The sequence below is a fragment of the Lissotriton vulgaris genome, chromosome 4_1, assembly GCF_964263255.1.
Source record: "Lissotriton vulgaris chromosome 4_1, aLisVul1.2, whole genome shotgun sequence".
Lineage (NCBI taxonomy): Eukaryota > Metazoa > Chordata > Amphibia > Caudata > Salamandridae > Lissotriton > Lissotriton vulgaris.
This window is the reverse complement of record NC_141691.1, coordinates 1,037,814,139-1,037,831,220: the sequence shown is the minus strand read 5'-3', so window position 1 is coordinate 1,037,831,220 and position 17,082 is coordinate 1,037,814,139.

The following is a 17,082-nucleotide window of genomic DNA, read 5'->3' as shown; positions in this document are numbered from 1 at the left end:
GTGACCACTGAAATGATTTCTGGTCCAATAGGCAGGGAAATGCTAACTTTCTAAAAATTGTATTTTCAAAATTTGAATTTAAATCTGATTTTATCATAAAGAGGATTTTAAATAACAATTTGTTAGACACCAAACATGAAAGTTCTACCTGCTCCTAATCAAATGTTAGCACTTATTAAATGTAAAAAGACAACCTGGTATGGGAGAGGCAGGCCTCACTTTAGTGAACAATACATTTGGAAGATTATCACTACAAGGACATGTAAAACGTAAAAGTGCATGTCTAGTATTTAAATTCCCATGCGCTGTGGCTACCTGTGTCCTACCTTAGGGTTGATTTAAATGCAATAAAATGAGAGTTTAAGGTCTGGCAAGGGGGTTCTATTGGCAAGTTGAATTGGCAGTTTAAACCTGCTTTCAGGCTGCAATGGAACATGTTTATATTTTAAGGGGCTATCTAAGTGGGTGGCACAATCAGTGCTGCTGGCTCACTAGAAGCATTTAATTTACAGGGCCTGGGATATGGTGTACCACTTTACTATGTTTTAGGGAGTAAGCACAAGCACTTCAGCACATATTATAAGTAGTAAATTACATAGAGCCCTAAGGCAAACAAAAAATAAGTTACAAAACATAGGAGAGTGAAGGCAAAAAGTTTAGGAGTGACCCTGCAAAGAAGGCCAGGTCCAACAAATACAAAGAAAATCATGTAAAAATGTTAAATAAATATTTTTATTGTTTTAAAATGTATTAATAAACATTCATTTAAAAGTAAAATTTGAAATAAACTTTTATATTCATGTTAAAAACTGAACAGAATTTAAATTAATTGAACACATGGGGCCCTATTAGGATGGCGGGCGGATTGCCCCCGCCAGGCTGGCGGTAGCCACCGCTAGCCTGGCGGGGGAAATCCGCCCGCCATCCTTCCCTGTATTCCCCCCCGCCATATTAGAATGGCGGGGGGGACCTCGGCGGAGCAAAACACCGCCCGCCACTTTTCCGCCCCGGTCGCCTTGCGGCCGGGGCGGAAAACGAGTAACATGCAGGCGGTGTCTGTCAGACACTGCCCGCATCATTACAATGGGCATTTTACAATGCCTTTCGCCACGGAAATATGAAATAGAAATATTTGCCTATGCCTCCATACTACTTCAAGTACACACTGGTTCATGTACAAGTAAACCACAACCTGTTAGTTTACCAAAAACAGTTTATGTTTTCAATTTTGTACTTAGTTTACAGAAAAAAATTCGCAAGAAACAGAACTAAGACCACTATCGACCTCATGTCTTAGCCATGTGTAATTTCAAAACACTTATTATAAATGTGCAATAAACCAAACATGTGATAAACAAATAGAACTACAGTGATTTTTTAACATAGAAAAACATTAGCGTGAATAAATGGACCATACAATCTTATGCATTTTCTAAAAAAGGTGCTTTTGCAAACAATTAGAAACATAGGGAGAAGGTAAAATACAACTTTTTCAACAGTTACACTCCCACGACCTGAGCATGAGCTAATCAATTAATTATCAGGAGCATTGCCAATTTCTGCAACAAATAACAATGGCCAACTAGCCAAACAAAACAAAGGGGATGCCGGCGCGTTTCGAATCCTGATTAGCGACTTGCAGAATTCTCGTCAGGGCAGACTGAATCTAGTCCATGGGAACTGTTAAAATGAAAAACAGAATAGAGTATTTACTATCTAGCGGGTCCTCTTCCCACTACTCTCAGGACAGTGAGATTGCCTTAAAATTCATACCTTGTATAAATCCTGCCCAGAGTCAATCCTGTTTTGGTGGAAAATGTCGTCTATGCATTGGTGGCCTACGCTGCAACAGAGTAATAGGATAGGTAAGTACCTTCAACGGTACCTGGGGGGGGGAATTACTTCCAAAAAAGTTCTCATATCGCTCATTTACCTGCGTTAGTTCTGGAAGCTAAGCCACGTCTTTGCCACAAGTGATGAAGTTCTTATGTTTTCTACAAAAAGGTAACAAAGTGCGACTTAGAACCCTGCTTGCTCACTAGCACGCTGATCGCGTGTACATTTTAGGGCTTGAAATGGTACACTTACTTGGACACCGATCCGCGGTGACCTCAATGGGGGTTCCGATTTTGAGGCCGCGTTTCTCCACACTGGGAGCAGTTAGGAAATTATCTGTGAGGGTAAGGAGAGGGGCAATGTGTTACCGCGTTGCCGTTTCTGTACTATATACATGTGAAGTGGCAGCAATCACGCTGGTCGCGTGTGGGTAGTTTTTGGAAAAATTCACTTACTTGGACACCGGTCCGCGGTGACCTCAGTGGGGGTTCCAATTTTAAGTCCGCATTTCACCGCACAGAAAACAGTAACTGTGGGGGTAAGGAAGGGGGGAACATGTTACCGCGTTGTTCTTTCTGTGCTTAAAAACATTGAATGGCAGTTTTACAAGTGGCCGCTTCCGTGCTTACCGTAAAGTGTTTAGAAAGCCTCCGATCAGTGTGCTGGCTCCACCACGACAAATCTAGGGGTATGAGTGTCCCTGGGCGTCGCCGGTCTTGAAACTCAGAACATATGGTTGGAAAGGGAGCCAATCAGACCACCGGCCAGGTACTGATGTATGCTGGGACCTGTAGTCTCAGAGAAACAATCCAGGAGTTTTTGGGAACCATTCAGATGCATTGTGGGACATGTAGTGTCCGCCAACAGGCACGAAGTGTTTTACGCTCTATTAATTTCACTAAGGCTGTTTAGACCCTTATTCACGCTATCAAATTTTAAGATTAGATACGCCTCCTTGCGCAACAGCATTGTCTCCACATCTTGGAAGTGTTTGGGGTCAATCCATGCCAGTGTGGTCCATTTGAAGTCATTCTCGGAATGGCCGTTACTAATGAAATGTTCCACCATCGGAGCGGTCAGGACTTTTTTCTTAAGCCGGGAGCGATGTTGGGTAATCCGAACATTGATGGGCTGATTTGTTTTGCCTATATAGACTCTGTTACACGGGCAAACCACCGCATAGACGACATTACGAGTCTTACAATTCATGAAGCAATCATGCTTCCATCTAATGCCATTATGTACAAATGTGTCACCTTCTATGGTGCTTGAACATGAAACACAATTGCCACATTTGTGGTGTCCGCATATGGGTTTCAATTTCCACTGAGTGACAAGGTCGCTTTTAGGTGCTGTGATATGACTGTCTGCTTTGATGAGGTGTTGCCCTATGCTTCTGTTCTTGCGCATAGCGAAGATGGGTTTCGAGAGGGGGTGCTCCAGAGTCTCAAGAAGATGCCAATTATTCCGAATTATATTTTTGAATTGATTCGTATGTTGGCCAAATGTTGTCACACAAACCAATTGTTCCAGATCTTTCTTTTCTTTCTTTTCGAGTAGTGTGTCTCTTGGAGTGAATTTAGCCGTGTTTTTAGAATGTTTAAGCAGTTTCTTTGGGTAACCTCTCTCTGCCATCTCACTGCAAAATCTATTAGCATGGGAGTCAAAATCACGAAGGTTAGTACAATTTCGCCGTATCCTCAGCAATTGCCCGTAGGGCAGATTGTTTTTTAAGGATTGAGGATGCGAACTGCTATAATGCAGAATAGTATTCCGGTCAGTTTCCTTCTTGTGCAAGGAGGTAGTCAACTTACCGTCGCAGGAGCCTACAGTGACGTCCAGGAAAGTCATTTCTTTTGGACTGTAGTTAAGGGTGAATTGAATGTCTGGATGCCTAGAGTTCAGCCACAGATGGAACTGCTCGAGGTCCGCCTGGCTCCCCTGCCACAGGAGCCAGACGTCATCGATATATCTTAGCCACTGAGTGATGTGTCCAGAGAAAGGGTTGTCATTTAGGACAAATCGCTCCTCATATTGTGCCATGTACAGCACAGCCAACTCCGGTGCATAGGGACAACCCATAGCTGTCCCCTTGACTTGAACAAAAAAGCTATTCTCAAACTTGAAATAATTACTGCGGAGAGTGATCTCAGCTAGTGCCACAATGAAGTTGGTAGGTACCCGATGGGGTCTATCCCTTTGTTCTAAATACAGTTCAATGACCTCTAGCGCTTCATCCTGCGGTATTTGTGTGTAGAGCGAGGCCACATCAAGTGTCACCATCAACTCGGTCTGGTCATTGAATGCGCGCCCCTCAATTTGTTTAATGAAGGCTGTTGTGTCACCGAGATGCGATCGGACTTTTGCAATGCATGGTTTTAAAAAGAAATCAATGTATTTTGATAACGGTTCAAGCACCGAATCGCATCCCGAGACAATGGGTCTGCCCGGGGGTACCTTTTCATTTTTGTGAATCTTCGGTAAGAAGTAGAGAATCGGAGTTCGAGGCATTTTTTTATTCAGAAATTCATGCTCTTTAGGTCCTAGAAAACCTATGTCCAGACCCTCCTTGGTAATTCTAGATATTTTGTCCTGGATAGCGTGGACAGGGTCTTCTTTTGAGGGTCTGTACCATTCCCTATTGTTGACATGTGTTTGACCTTCGGCAAGGTACATGGGGCGTGGCCAAAGGACCACCGCCCCGCCCTTATCGGCTTGTTTAATCACTATTGAAGTGTCAGATTTCAGATCACCAATTGCTTTTTGTATACCCTTGCTGATATTATTCTTTGTAAAGCCAGTTTTCTTCTCAAGTTTAGTGAGGGAAGAGAGTACAGCTTGCTCAAAAGCTATGACCTGTTTTGGAATATTTACAGTTGGAGTAAAACGTGATTTAACTCTAAGTCCAGTAGTTTCCTGTGTGGACGTCATTTCGGCTCCCGCGAAGAAAGTTTTTAACCTTATCTTGCGGCAAAAGTCAAGTGCTTCTAATTTTAGTTTAGTGAAGTCCGTTCTTTTTGTTGGAACGAATTTGAGACCGAGGTTAAGAAGCATTTTTTCATCCCTTGACAGTTCCTTGTTGGATAGGTTCACTATAGTAGACAAATTTAATTGTTGTTGTAATTTTTGTTGCGTGTTCGCATTTGCCACGGTTGTTTGAAACGAGGTCGCGATTGGCCGCCCCTGGATAAAAAAGGAGCCGACCCACGAGTGGCGCCTCGTTTATTGAAATTAGACTGTCTAGAGTCTGGGGAAGAGTCAGAAGAAGTGGTGTCTGAGAAAGTCAAGAACCTATTTTTCGATCTGCCCTGGAAAGATTTTAGGGCCCCTCGTGACTCTCCAGAAGTGTAAAAATCCTCTTTTAAAAAGGGATATACCCGCTCCAACTGGAAGGATTTAGAGTCTTTATCAAATTGTGCTGCTTTCGTATTCAAAGAATAATCTTTGAAAGTAGCAATCTCCTTTTCAATTTTATCAAGGAGTGCCTTAGCTTCAGACGAAGTCTGGTTGTCATTAATTGTTTTGATCAAATCATCTATCTCCTTCTCTTCCTGACTGCAAATGCGCTGGGCGGTTTCAATGGTATGCACCATTAAATCCCTGCTGCACTTTGTATTGATTTGGCTGAACCCTTTCTTGTACTCAGTGTCTTCAATGAAAATCACGGGGATGTTCTTAACCTGGAGGCCCCAAGGGATGGTACCCGCTTTTAAATGCCTTAGTAGGAAGTGGCCGTGAAGTTCTGTTCGAATGTGCTTCTTTTGAAGCCTAATGAGTTTATCCGCCTCGTTTTGTTGTTTTGCTGAGGCGCTCAAGGTGATTGAAGAGAATGGTGAGGACGCTATTAGTTGATCGATATGGCTTTCCGTGAAGGACAGCGTGTCTTTGTCTGCCATAGTCAGCAAGAGTAGACACTCTTGCGAAGCAATAAATGCTACCAAAGTCCAAGGACACTTTCTAAGTGTCGTTCCCAAGCCACTCGGGCGATTGCCCGCGCAAATAATCAAAAAAGAAGGGTGGCTGGGCCCAAGGGGAAGGAGGGTAGGCAGGGCCACACAATATGAAATAGAAATATTTGCCTATGCCTCCACACTACTTCAAGTACACACTGGTTCATGTACAAGTAAACCACAACCTGTTAGTTTACCAAAAACAGTTTATGTTTTCAATTTTGTACTTAGTTTACAGAAAAAAATTCGCAAGAAACAGAACTAAGACCACTATCGACCTCATGTCTTAGCCATGTGTAATTTCAAAACACTTATTATAAATGTGCAATAAACCAAACATGTGATAAACAAATAGAACTACAGTGATGTTTTAGCATAGAAAAACATTAGGGTGAATACATGGACCATACAATCTTATGCATTTTCTAAAAAAGGTGCTTTTGCAAACAATTAGAAACATAGGGAGAAGGTAAAATACAACTTTTTCAACAGTTACACTCCCACGACCTGAGCATGAGCTAATCAATTAATTATCAGGAGCATTGCCAATTTCTGCAACAAATAACAATGGCCAACTAGCCAAACAAAACAAAGGGGATGCCGATGCGTTTCGAATCCTGATTAGCGACTTGCAGAATTCTTGTCAGGGCAGACTGAATCTAGTCCATGGGAACTGTTAAAATGAAAAATAGAATAGAGTATTTACAATCTAGCGGGTCCTCTTCCCACTACTCTCAGGACAGTGAGATTGCCTTAAAATTCATACCTTGTATAAATCCCGCCACGGAAAGGCATGTGGTGTTCACTCTGGGGGCCCCTGTGGGCCCCCATAGTGAAGGCCAAAGGGGGGTGGCACATGGGGGGTACCTGTGGTACCCCCCTGCATTTACATAATCAAAGCGGTAGGCACCGCGCGGTGCCTGCCGCTTTGATTATGTAAATGCTGCACAGCATTTTTAGTATTGTGGCGGGCGGAGCACAGAGCTCCGCCCGCCACAATACTAAAAATACAGGATGTGCCCGCCACAGTGGCGGGCACATCCTAATGCTGCGTGCGGGACCCCCACCCTTAGGGCGGGCGGTCCCGATGTCCGATAGGATGGCGGGCGGGCAAAGCCCGCCCGCCATCCTAATGGGGCCCATAATGTTTAAAAAGATTTAATACATATTAAACAAAACTACAAAAGTTACTGGGGGTGTTGTTTTATTACTTATTCTTTAATATATTTATAAATATAGTAAATATATGTTATTGGATTAATACACTTTTAATGTAAATTGTTCAGGAGCTGGACCATTTTGTTGTATTAGTTCTTTGTAAATAAAACACATTTTAAATTATGTTATGCTTATCAGTTATCTTAAAATATTTCATAAACTTTTTATAGAATAATAAACTTTGATATGTTCCCCATATTTTCCCATAGGGTGATCTCTACCACAATGGTGGAGATGCTCACCTATGTATAAAATGTTAGTGCTAATAAATTGAAACTTGTAAATTCAGTCTTAGATATCTATACACTCTGAACTGAGGGGGTAGAGATATGGAGGTACTCTTAGGTATTAATCTACACACAGAAATGACGAATATCACAAAAGTGTAGATTTGTTATAAGAACATTTTATTGCTGTTAGTACAAACAATACATTTGGTTGTTCTGTCAAAAAAATAAAATGCACAAACGTGGTCCATTCCGAATCACCCACCCCTCCACCCAATCGCACCCAAGGCCAAATTAATTGGGAGGAGTAAGTCTCCTTTAGGTTCACATGCTCAGACCAAGGTAAGACCACCATTTGCTCCACACTTTCTCATATTTATATGGGCATCCGCTCACTGCATAGATGGTGTCCTCCATCTTAGCGCACCCATCCATACCTCTTGTCCATGCCCTTAATGAGGGTGCCCATGGGAAGTTCCATTGTTTGGCTATCTCGTTTTTTGCCAGGATTGTGCCTATCCCCACCAGGGTTCTGCCCCTTGAATACCTTTCATGTCATCCCGGATGCCCAGCAATGCAAGTTTGGTGTAGATATAATGGTTTTGCTGTCCCTTAGAATAACAGGGAAGGACCACACCATGTGAAAGAAGTCACTGTTACAGTCTTAGCATCTAGTGCTGACCGTGATGCACAGGTTCAGGCCTTCCATAGGCAGTGAGGTGTAAAATATACCTGGTTTAAATACTTGAATTGTAAAAGTCTAAGCCTTACTAAAATGTGCACCATATACAACTCCCTCCAGTCGGCCTCATCCAGATCTCCCACCCATTCCTCACAAATGATGAGTTTATACTGCTAATAAAAAGTTTTCAAAAAAAAAATGATGAGTGCGAAAAGGAGGGAGATAAGGAACACCATGCTGTATCGGAAACTTGTGAGACAGAACACTGTTTATACGTCATTGGGCTTGCGTGGAAGTGTAGAGGACCTGGACGTAAGCTAAAAATTTGTCCGGAGCTCCATTCTGAGGAGAGTTTCATCCAGATAGTCCCAGTGTAGGAAGTCAAAAGCCTTTTCAAAGTAACTTAGCAGCATAGCCACAGACACCCCCTGGGAGACTTAATTCGGGCCAGTGCCAAGTGTACCCTCTGAATACAGTGTCACGTGCTCCGATGGAGAATAAACCTGCCTTGGTCCGGGTAGACCACCTGGCATTTCACTTTTATCAGGTGACTGGCAAGGAGTTTTGCATAGAGTTTGACCTCTGTATTTAATGAGGGAAATTGCCTGAAAGGAGGCGCAGTGGAGTGATGGTTGCCCCAGCTTGGGCAGAACAAGGTGGCCAGGTCTATTTCAGACAGGTAATGGCCCTTCTCAATTGGCTTCCAGAATAAGTTAGGTTGAGAATAGGGAGTAGGATTTCCAGCCAGAGTCTGCAGAAGTATTCCACTGGGACTCCATCCAGGCCTGGTGTCCACCCAGAGTTGAGATCCAATAGAGCTTCACTCACCTCCTTGAGCATAGGAGTGTGTTCCAAGGCCTCGCTTTCCACCATGGACAAGCGGAACAGAGGTAACTCTGCGACTAGAGGTGCAGATGACTTGCAGGTCTGGAAATCCCTGTTCCACGCAGAGCTGTTCATAGTAATGGGCGAATACATTTGCAATCCCTTGAGAATCCTCTACTGCCTGCCCATTCTTGTCCAGGACATGGGGGACCACCCTAGACTTGGCCTCCTTGGTGGGCAGCCAGTGTAGTGGTCTACTGGACTTGTCCCCCCACTCATATACACTCTGCACCAATGCAATCCTCCATTTTCAGAGTTCCTCTAGGCATATTTGTCATAGGGAAGATTTGTCAACCTCCCACTCATTGAACATTAAGTCAGCACGATTATTTAGGTCTTCCCTCTACCAAGTCAAGATGGAGGCCTCCAGATCAGTAATTTTAGCTACTTGATAGCGATCATTCCCCCTGACTCGGGAGTGGGTATCCCCCCATCATTGTGACTTTGCAGGCTCCCCATTATCCCATGTGAGATCACAGTGTCTTTGAAATACTTTTAGCTCCTCTGCCAGATGGTCAGTGAAGTGTTAGTCAGTAAGAAGCCATGAATTGATTCACCACATTGGGGTTTCCCCACTGGCAGGGGTCCTGAAATGGAGTGTCACCGGCGCATGGTACGAGACATCCTCGAGAGAGGATCAGCAACCTTGTTTGCGAAACATTGGTGGTCGGAAGGAACAGGTAGCCAATGAGGAACAGCTAGCCATGTGTTGCTGAAACGTGAGTATATTCCTGCATGTCAGGGTTCTAGATGCACCAGGAATCACAGAGCTCCAGCCCCACTGCCCAGTCCACCAACCCCTTCCCCTGTCTCAGTAGCCCACCTTTTGGTCTGCACCAGTCCTGGTCATATAAGATGTCATTGAGGTCACCCTGAGTACCGTCACCCAGGTATAAAGGCACTGAGTAATTCCCTAAGTGTCCACAGTGTAGACTTTTGTGGGTCTGGTGAGACATCAACACAGACTAATTTTTAGGGGGTACAGTAGTACATTATTGGGCCCCAAGGGTGCTGTTAATCTTGCGTGTCAACAGTGCGTCCGTCTCTGCCGATGTGAAAACCTTCATACTGTACAGGATTCCCAGATGATTTGCTGGTTTGTGAACATCCAACGATGCTCAATACGATTTAATAATATTAAACTATAAATTACTGAGTATAAGTAAATTAATACCTGTTGGTATTTAATTGTGTGTTCTCCAGAGTTGATCTACTGAGACCCCCTTTTCTACTGTGCTGTGATTAACAAGGTCCCAGTGGCTATTTTGGGTCTTACCCTTGTTTGCAATTATTTTAATTTGTAGGGGGGCATTCATGGACCCTTCCAGCATCACATATCTTCCTTGGCTATCTCTTGTAACCTTAGTCACCACCAATGGCACTGTTCTGTGCAATATAATATACATGCCGAGATCCTCTTGTATAACCTAAGTGGTTACCCTGTCGTCTCCTCTGCAGGCCAAAAATGTATCAATTGTGCCCATGTAGGTGTGTCTCCTGAAGCATCAGGATGGTCGGACATTGCCTATGGGCAAATTGGAGGATGCCTCCCCCATAATCCGGTCTAGGATCCCGTTAACATTCTATGTCACATAATCATCAGTGGCCCCACAGGTGTGTTTGCAAAGCAATTAACCGCCTACCCTTGTGTGGCGGCCACCGTGTCTGAGAGCACAATCGAAGTGAAGGGCTGTTGAGCATAACTCTATGTCATCCAGTTTGTGTACTTACGGACCTGTCTGTATGCTTACTAGTGTTGAGCAACAATAGTAAGCTGGCAACCCAAAAGAACTAAAATGGAAAACTTGACCCTAACCCCCAACACCCCCACCCTGTACTTCCCACCCCAAAGAAGCATCTGTCATCCAAACCCACCGTAGACATAGAATTAACTGCAGAACGTTCTATCTAGGTGGGCCAAGCATGCCCCCTTCACTCTGAGGGACCAAGCCAAACAAGCTTTGAACACAGATATAGTGGTATTGGCATGCCAGAAGAGGAAATGTTTGACCCCGGAGGCTGTCTAACCTCAGCTGTCACTCCTGTCCAGTCTAGGCCTCTCACTGCTCATAGGTCCGTCGACTGCCGATTGGTTTTGGTGCTCCTCCTTGGATTCCGTGGATGCTCCTATGTCCAATGGACCACCTCGTTGATGGCGTGACTGTTTCTGTTGCTGCTTCTCCTTCTCTCGGTCAGACTATGTCCCTGATTCCAGAAGGAGCGGCCAATTTCAACTGTGGGGTTTGATTAACAGTCAAGGACTGTTGTTTGGTTAGCCATGTCCATGCCTCTTCCAGGGAGATAAACAACATGGGGCCCGATTCACAAAAGTAATCTGAGACAAAACCCTAACTTTACAACCGGTGGTATGCACAAATAGCATTTAGGAGTAGCAAAGTTAGGAATCCTAACTTTACTACCAATAAATGTCCTTTGTTAATACCGAAAGTCATAAAGTTAGGATTTTGTCTCGATTAAACTTAGGTTTTGGTCTTAAGTTTACAGGGCAGGACACCAGGGGAGGCCTCTGGCCTGTGACCTGTGTGCCCGCTCAAGCATGAAATTGGGGGAGATGACTTTGGCATCAATCCACAATCTTATCCACTGCTCCAGGAATATCTACGGGAATGAGCCTTCAGCTTTCTCTGGGAATCCAACAAAGCGAACGTTATTGTAACAGGCCTTGTTTTCAGCATCCTCCACATGGAACTGTAGTGTTTTGGTGGTTTGGGAGAGATGGCTTACCGCTGAGGAAGGGCCACACGCAGTGCCCTCCAGTTCTGAGATCCTCCATTCTGCCTCGATTACATGATCCACCATCTGGCAGAAATCTTGGTGCAACAGGGCTAACTCCGACCCTTATTGGGCAGAGTTCTTGATGGGTCGGTTATCAGGAAGCCCAGTCATGAGGGGAAGACTCAGGACCTCACCCTTCCTGTTCTCCCGGGTGCACCTCCATACCTGTGCATCCCTCTGGCAGAATGGCTTTGCTGGCACTTTGTGGTCTCGGTTGTTGTGGAACAGGCTGGGGTTAGTCTTTCACCCGGGAGGCCCTGGCCACATTGGTCCTGTTATCTCACTTTTGGGAAGCCTGTGGCCTCCACATGGTCCTTTGGGCCATCACCTTTTGTCATATGCCTTCTCTCCACTAGGGCCAGGAAGTTAGCACTGTGGTAGGCAACAACATCTGGGAAAAATGGGGCCTAATGCTCCTGCCGGGACCTTATCACCCTGAGCCCTCCTCCTTCCAGCAAGGTCTACTGAGGATGAGGAACTAGACCAGGAGGATCTGGGACCACCTGCAGGCCAGGAGGCCAAAAACATGTGGAGTAGTTGGCCTCATCAATGCAGGGGGCATTGCCTCACCCAGGCACCTGACCCCAGAGAAGCTGAAGGACAGGAATGAGGAAACAAAGCTAAAATCAGAACTTGCCAAGATGCAATTTGACAATGAACAGGCTTTAGAGGAGAATAGGATGGCTCTAGAGGGAAGGAAAATAACCCATGAGCTCAACGTCAGAGAGCTGAACATCAGAGCCCTGAAAGTGTGCTCCAGCAACAGCAATGGTGGCAGCCTACCTGCAGTGTCATCACTTGAGTCCATATTTCATATCCCAAAAGATATAGTCAGAGCCATTGGAATTATGCACCAGGAGATTCAAATTATGTAGGAGGGTTGAGTAAATTATGCAAACGTAGTTTCAGTTTCACTGTTTCAGTGCTTGTGGAGCTATCTCATTCCCCCAAGCACAGAAACACAGGGGAGAGGAATTGTTGGAAAGGGGAGGATTTTCCATTTCTAATGGTACCCCTTCCTACTGGATCTGAGAGCGATCCCCAGGCAGGGATCCACCCAGTACGTACCAGGGAGGTGGGAGCTGCCACTTGGGCATGGGTTGTTGCTTCCTCCCTTGAAAATGGCACGTACAGTCTTTCTGCCCCACCGGGGGGGGGGGGGGCAGATAGATCAGTAGCCCACAATCTTACCCCCTGGGGGTGAAGAAAGGACCCTAGATCCCAGGGCTTATTTTTATATTTCAGGGGTGGAGGCTGCCCAAGTGGACATGCCAATGCCCCACCTGTCCGCCCGCAAAAAATTAAACAGTCTTTCTGCCCCCCCCAGGAGGCAAAAGGAGGCAATAGCCCCATATTTGCCCCTGTGGAGGGCAGAAACCCCACTAGGCACCACAGATTTTTTTATTATAGGTAGGAGTGGGGGCTGCCCAAACTGGACATGCCAATGCCCCCCCCCCCAAGAAGAATTAGCCACAGTCTTTGAGGCAATAGCCCCTGATCTGCCTGCCCTCTGGGCGGATTGGGCAGAGAGCCCACTAGGCACCATGGATTATGCTGGCTATGCTAGCCACAGTATGTCTGCCCCCCTTGGGGGTATATTGGGGCAATTGCCCCTGATTTGCTGCCACCCCCCACAGCAGCAAAAAAGCTCCCTAGTCACTGACCTTTATTTTGCAATGTGCTTAGCTTTGAATTTTGGCCCTAGCGCAGCCTGCACCTAGGAAAACCTTGCAAACCTGTACATTTTTTAAAACTAGACACCTAGGGCATTCCAAGGTGGGGTGACTATGGTGGCTCTCACTAGGTTCTGTTGGCCAGAATCCCTTGCAAATCTCAAACTTAGTAAAAAACAAAACACATTTTCCTCACATTTCTTTGATGGAAAGTTCTGGTATCTGTGGGAAGCCACAAACGTCCACCCACCAAGCAATCCCTCAAGGGCTCCAAATAAAATCTGTACCTCACTTGTGTGGGTAGGCCTAGTACCTAAAACAGGAAACGGCCCAACCTCAGCATGGACACACCACATTTTTCCACAGAAAACTGACCTTTTTTTGCAATGCGCATAGCTGTGGATTTTTGGGCTCTAGCTCAGCCGGCACCCAGGGAAACCTAGCAAACCTGTAATTTTTTAAAACTAGACACACTAGAGAATCCAGGATGTGGTGACTTTGTGGCTCCCACCAGGTACTGATGACCAGAATCCCTTGCAAACCTCAAACTTTGTAAAAAAAACAACACATTTTCCTCACATTTTAGTGATGGAAAGTTCTGCAATCTAAGGAGAGACACAAACTTCCATCAACGCAGCACTCCCCCAAGTCTCCCAATAAAAATGGTACCTCACTTGTGTGGGTAGGCCTAGTGCCCACAACAGGAAATTACCCAAAATGTACTGGGGAGACTTTAAAATGATCAATTACGAAAATAGTAGTGTAATTTGTGAGGGAGTCTCCTGCGTTTTTGATCTCGGGATCGGCAGCCATCTAAGGAAACCTACCAATCCCAGACATTTCTGAAAACTAGACACCAGGGGAGTTCAGGTAGGTGTAAATTGTGTTGATCCCCCAATGTTTTCCTACCCAGTATCTCCTGCAAACCTCAAATTTAGCTACAAAAATCAAATTTTTCTTACATTTCTATGTGGGAGCACTACACCGGCACAAATGTCCTACCACCCAGCGTTCCCCTTGGTCTCCCAATAAAAATGATTCCTCACTTGTGTGGGTGTCCAATACAGAATCACATAAAACATTTTTTTTCAACCCCATACACAATGAAAAACCATTGCAAGACGCAGGTCAGTTATTGGCTCTGGTATTAAATTAGAAATGTTCATGTTTAAGTATTGTTCTGTATAGGTTAGCATTTGCTGTGCCTTTTTCTTTGCAGGCGTCATATTAGGCTGTTCAAAACCTATCTAGCTTAATTCCCAAAAATGCTTCGGTTTGAGTTTAGTTTTTGCCATGTAGATCTTTTCCTGTAATGAGTACACTGGTCCTATTAGCGCATACATTTCTCACGAGATAGAGCCCCCCCTCCCACTTGTCTTGTGACGAGCCCTACTGGAACAACCTTGGACTTTGCAATCTTGTATGGGATATGAGCCCTGAGACTGTTTTTGTTTGTATTCCATTGCCTAGCTGCACCTTCCTGGAAAATTCCACTATGGGTGTGTTTTAGCTCAGTAACGAAACATAAATAATGTATCTTTATGCTTGTTGATGTCAGTCCCTCTGCAGCACTCTTAGCGACTGGGTAGACTGGGCTCAACTCTGAGTGTATCTAAATAAACAGTTATTAGTTTGTATTCTCTACTGTCTGACTGACTCTTCATTTGGTATGGAAGAGTGAGAGGTGGTCATTAGTGACCCAGGTGAGCAAATCGGCCCACTTCCTACAGTTGGCGCTCGAACAGGGACTCCTTCGGGTGAATGATCCATCACTTTCCGCAGAAGTTGGAGAGGTCAAGGACATCTTTGGGTCAGAATAACTGGTCAGGGATCCCTGCATGGACAGTCTTTGTCACTCACAGCTGCCCCTTCTGTCCAGCCGGTCGGTGCCTTGCCCACTGGTCATCCCGACTGGAGTCCTGAATGGCAAAACTCTTGGATCTGACCGTTTGGTCTGAAGAGCCGGCAGTGGAGAATTGGTTTGTTTGTGCTACTGATATCAGGCAAGTTTGTTTTGGTTCTTTGTGGATATGGTACCATTGTGGTCTGAGTTGATACAGTCTGCAGCCCTAATTTTGATATATGTGTGAAGCATGGTCTTGGCCCTATTGTGCTTAGTACATTATGGCGCAAATATACAAGGGATAATGCCGAGTTGCAGTGGCCGCTGATGGGCACTTTTGATTAGCAAAAAATTGGGCTTCTACAGGAGCAAACATTTATGAAAAGAAGTAGACAGTTTATGTTTGATTGCCTCAGAACATGGCAGAAAGAGGATAAACAGAGTTGGCTGAAAATTGTAAGAGATTTTACAGAAGGAAAGAATGCAAACATTGACGCAGATCGCTGTGGCATATAGAGAGAAAGACGTCTGGGATTGAATGTGAAGATAGGAGATGTTTTTTGCATATTCACGAGTCTTATTTGACCAAGGAGGAGGCTGATACTTTTTTAGAAGAGTTGTTAGATACTTGACCCAAGCCTTCTTATGAGGGTCTACTCCGCTGTTTCCTTACATTTACAGCAGCGTGCTGTGTCTGCTTCGGCTGTTTCTGTATCTACGCTGTTTCGATGGCTTTGGCTGCTGCACCCCCTGCTCCTTCTTTGTCCTCGCCATCTTTGACAACTGTGATCCCCAGCACATCCACTGTTAAATTTTCTGTATCTTCTGTTTCTTCTCCGCATGTGCAAGCGCTGGCAACAACTGTACCTGACACTCCTGTTGTTTCTCCTTCCATGGTTTTTCATCCTTGGTATCTTTGAATGTTGAGACGCCAGTTCGTGGATTTGAGGATAGAGGTTGGGCTAAATCCAGGGTGCCAATAGGCCCGTTGGTGCGATCTGAGGTGGGGGATGAAGAAAAACAAGTAATAGCTCACCAGGTGGCGCAGTGGGCTTGTAATGTAATTTATAGTGTAGAGGATGTTTGGGAAGTTATGCAAGATTTTGAACCCTTTCTACAGCAACATGCCCTTAAGCACATGTCTGCCACTCTGATTAGTCTTTGGCAGAAACACATTGGGAAGGAAGCGCCTCAAATTGTATTTAATATCAAAGATCGTGTAAATGCGTCTGATTTGGAGCCAGGCCAGGTTTTTGGGAATGTCAGAACTTTATTTGCCTATAGGGGTAGACTGCATGAGAGGAGCCCTACTCAGGTATCCCAGTTTCCGAAGAGGGAGGTGCACCCGATATATCACCCAGAAATACCTGAGTTGATGGACCAGCGTGACAATGTTACTAGACCGGCTGTGGCGGCCCGTTTTCAGGAACAATGAATTTATACTCCATGGAAAAGGAGTGAGACTCATTTACCTGATCCTAGGAACAATCCTACAGCTTATTATAAAGAATTGACAGAGGCTGTCTCTTCTACTGTAATGACTCTTGCTGATATTGAAATGTATTTGGGCCTCCTTGTTCTGGTTGATGTTAGGAGACAGGTTCATACTCAAGACCATGTTGCCGAGTTGGATTGTACTTGGGATGTGATTAAGGGATGGGATCAGGAGAGGAAGCCAGGTGATAAACCCTGAGCCGAGATACTTACTTTGCCAGGATGCAGTATTACATACATGCATTCCATTATTCCACCTAAGAAGATAAGTTGGGCCAAACTGACAGCTTGTTGGAAGAATAAGGATGAAAGTGTGTTGGATTTCTTTACCCGTTTTGAAGATACGTTTTTGGACTACAGTGGGGAGGATATGTCTATTAAGTGAGGAGTTTGATTGTTTGTTGATAGATTTGTTTCTTATCTCCTACCTGGAATTTTGACTCGTTTACAGACATCTGAGAGTACCTGGTCCACCTGT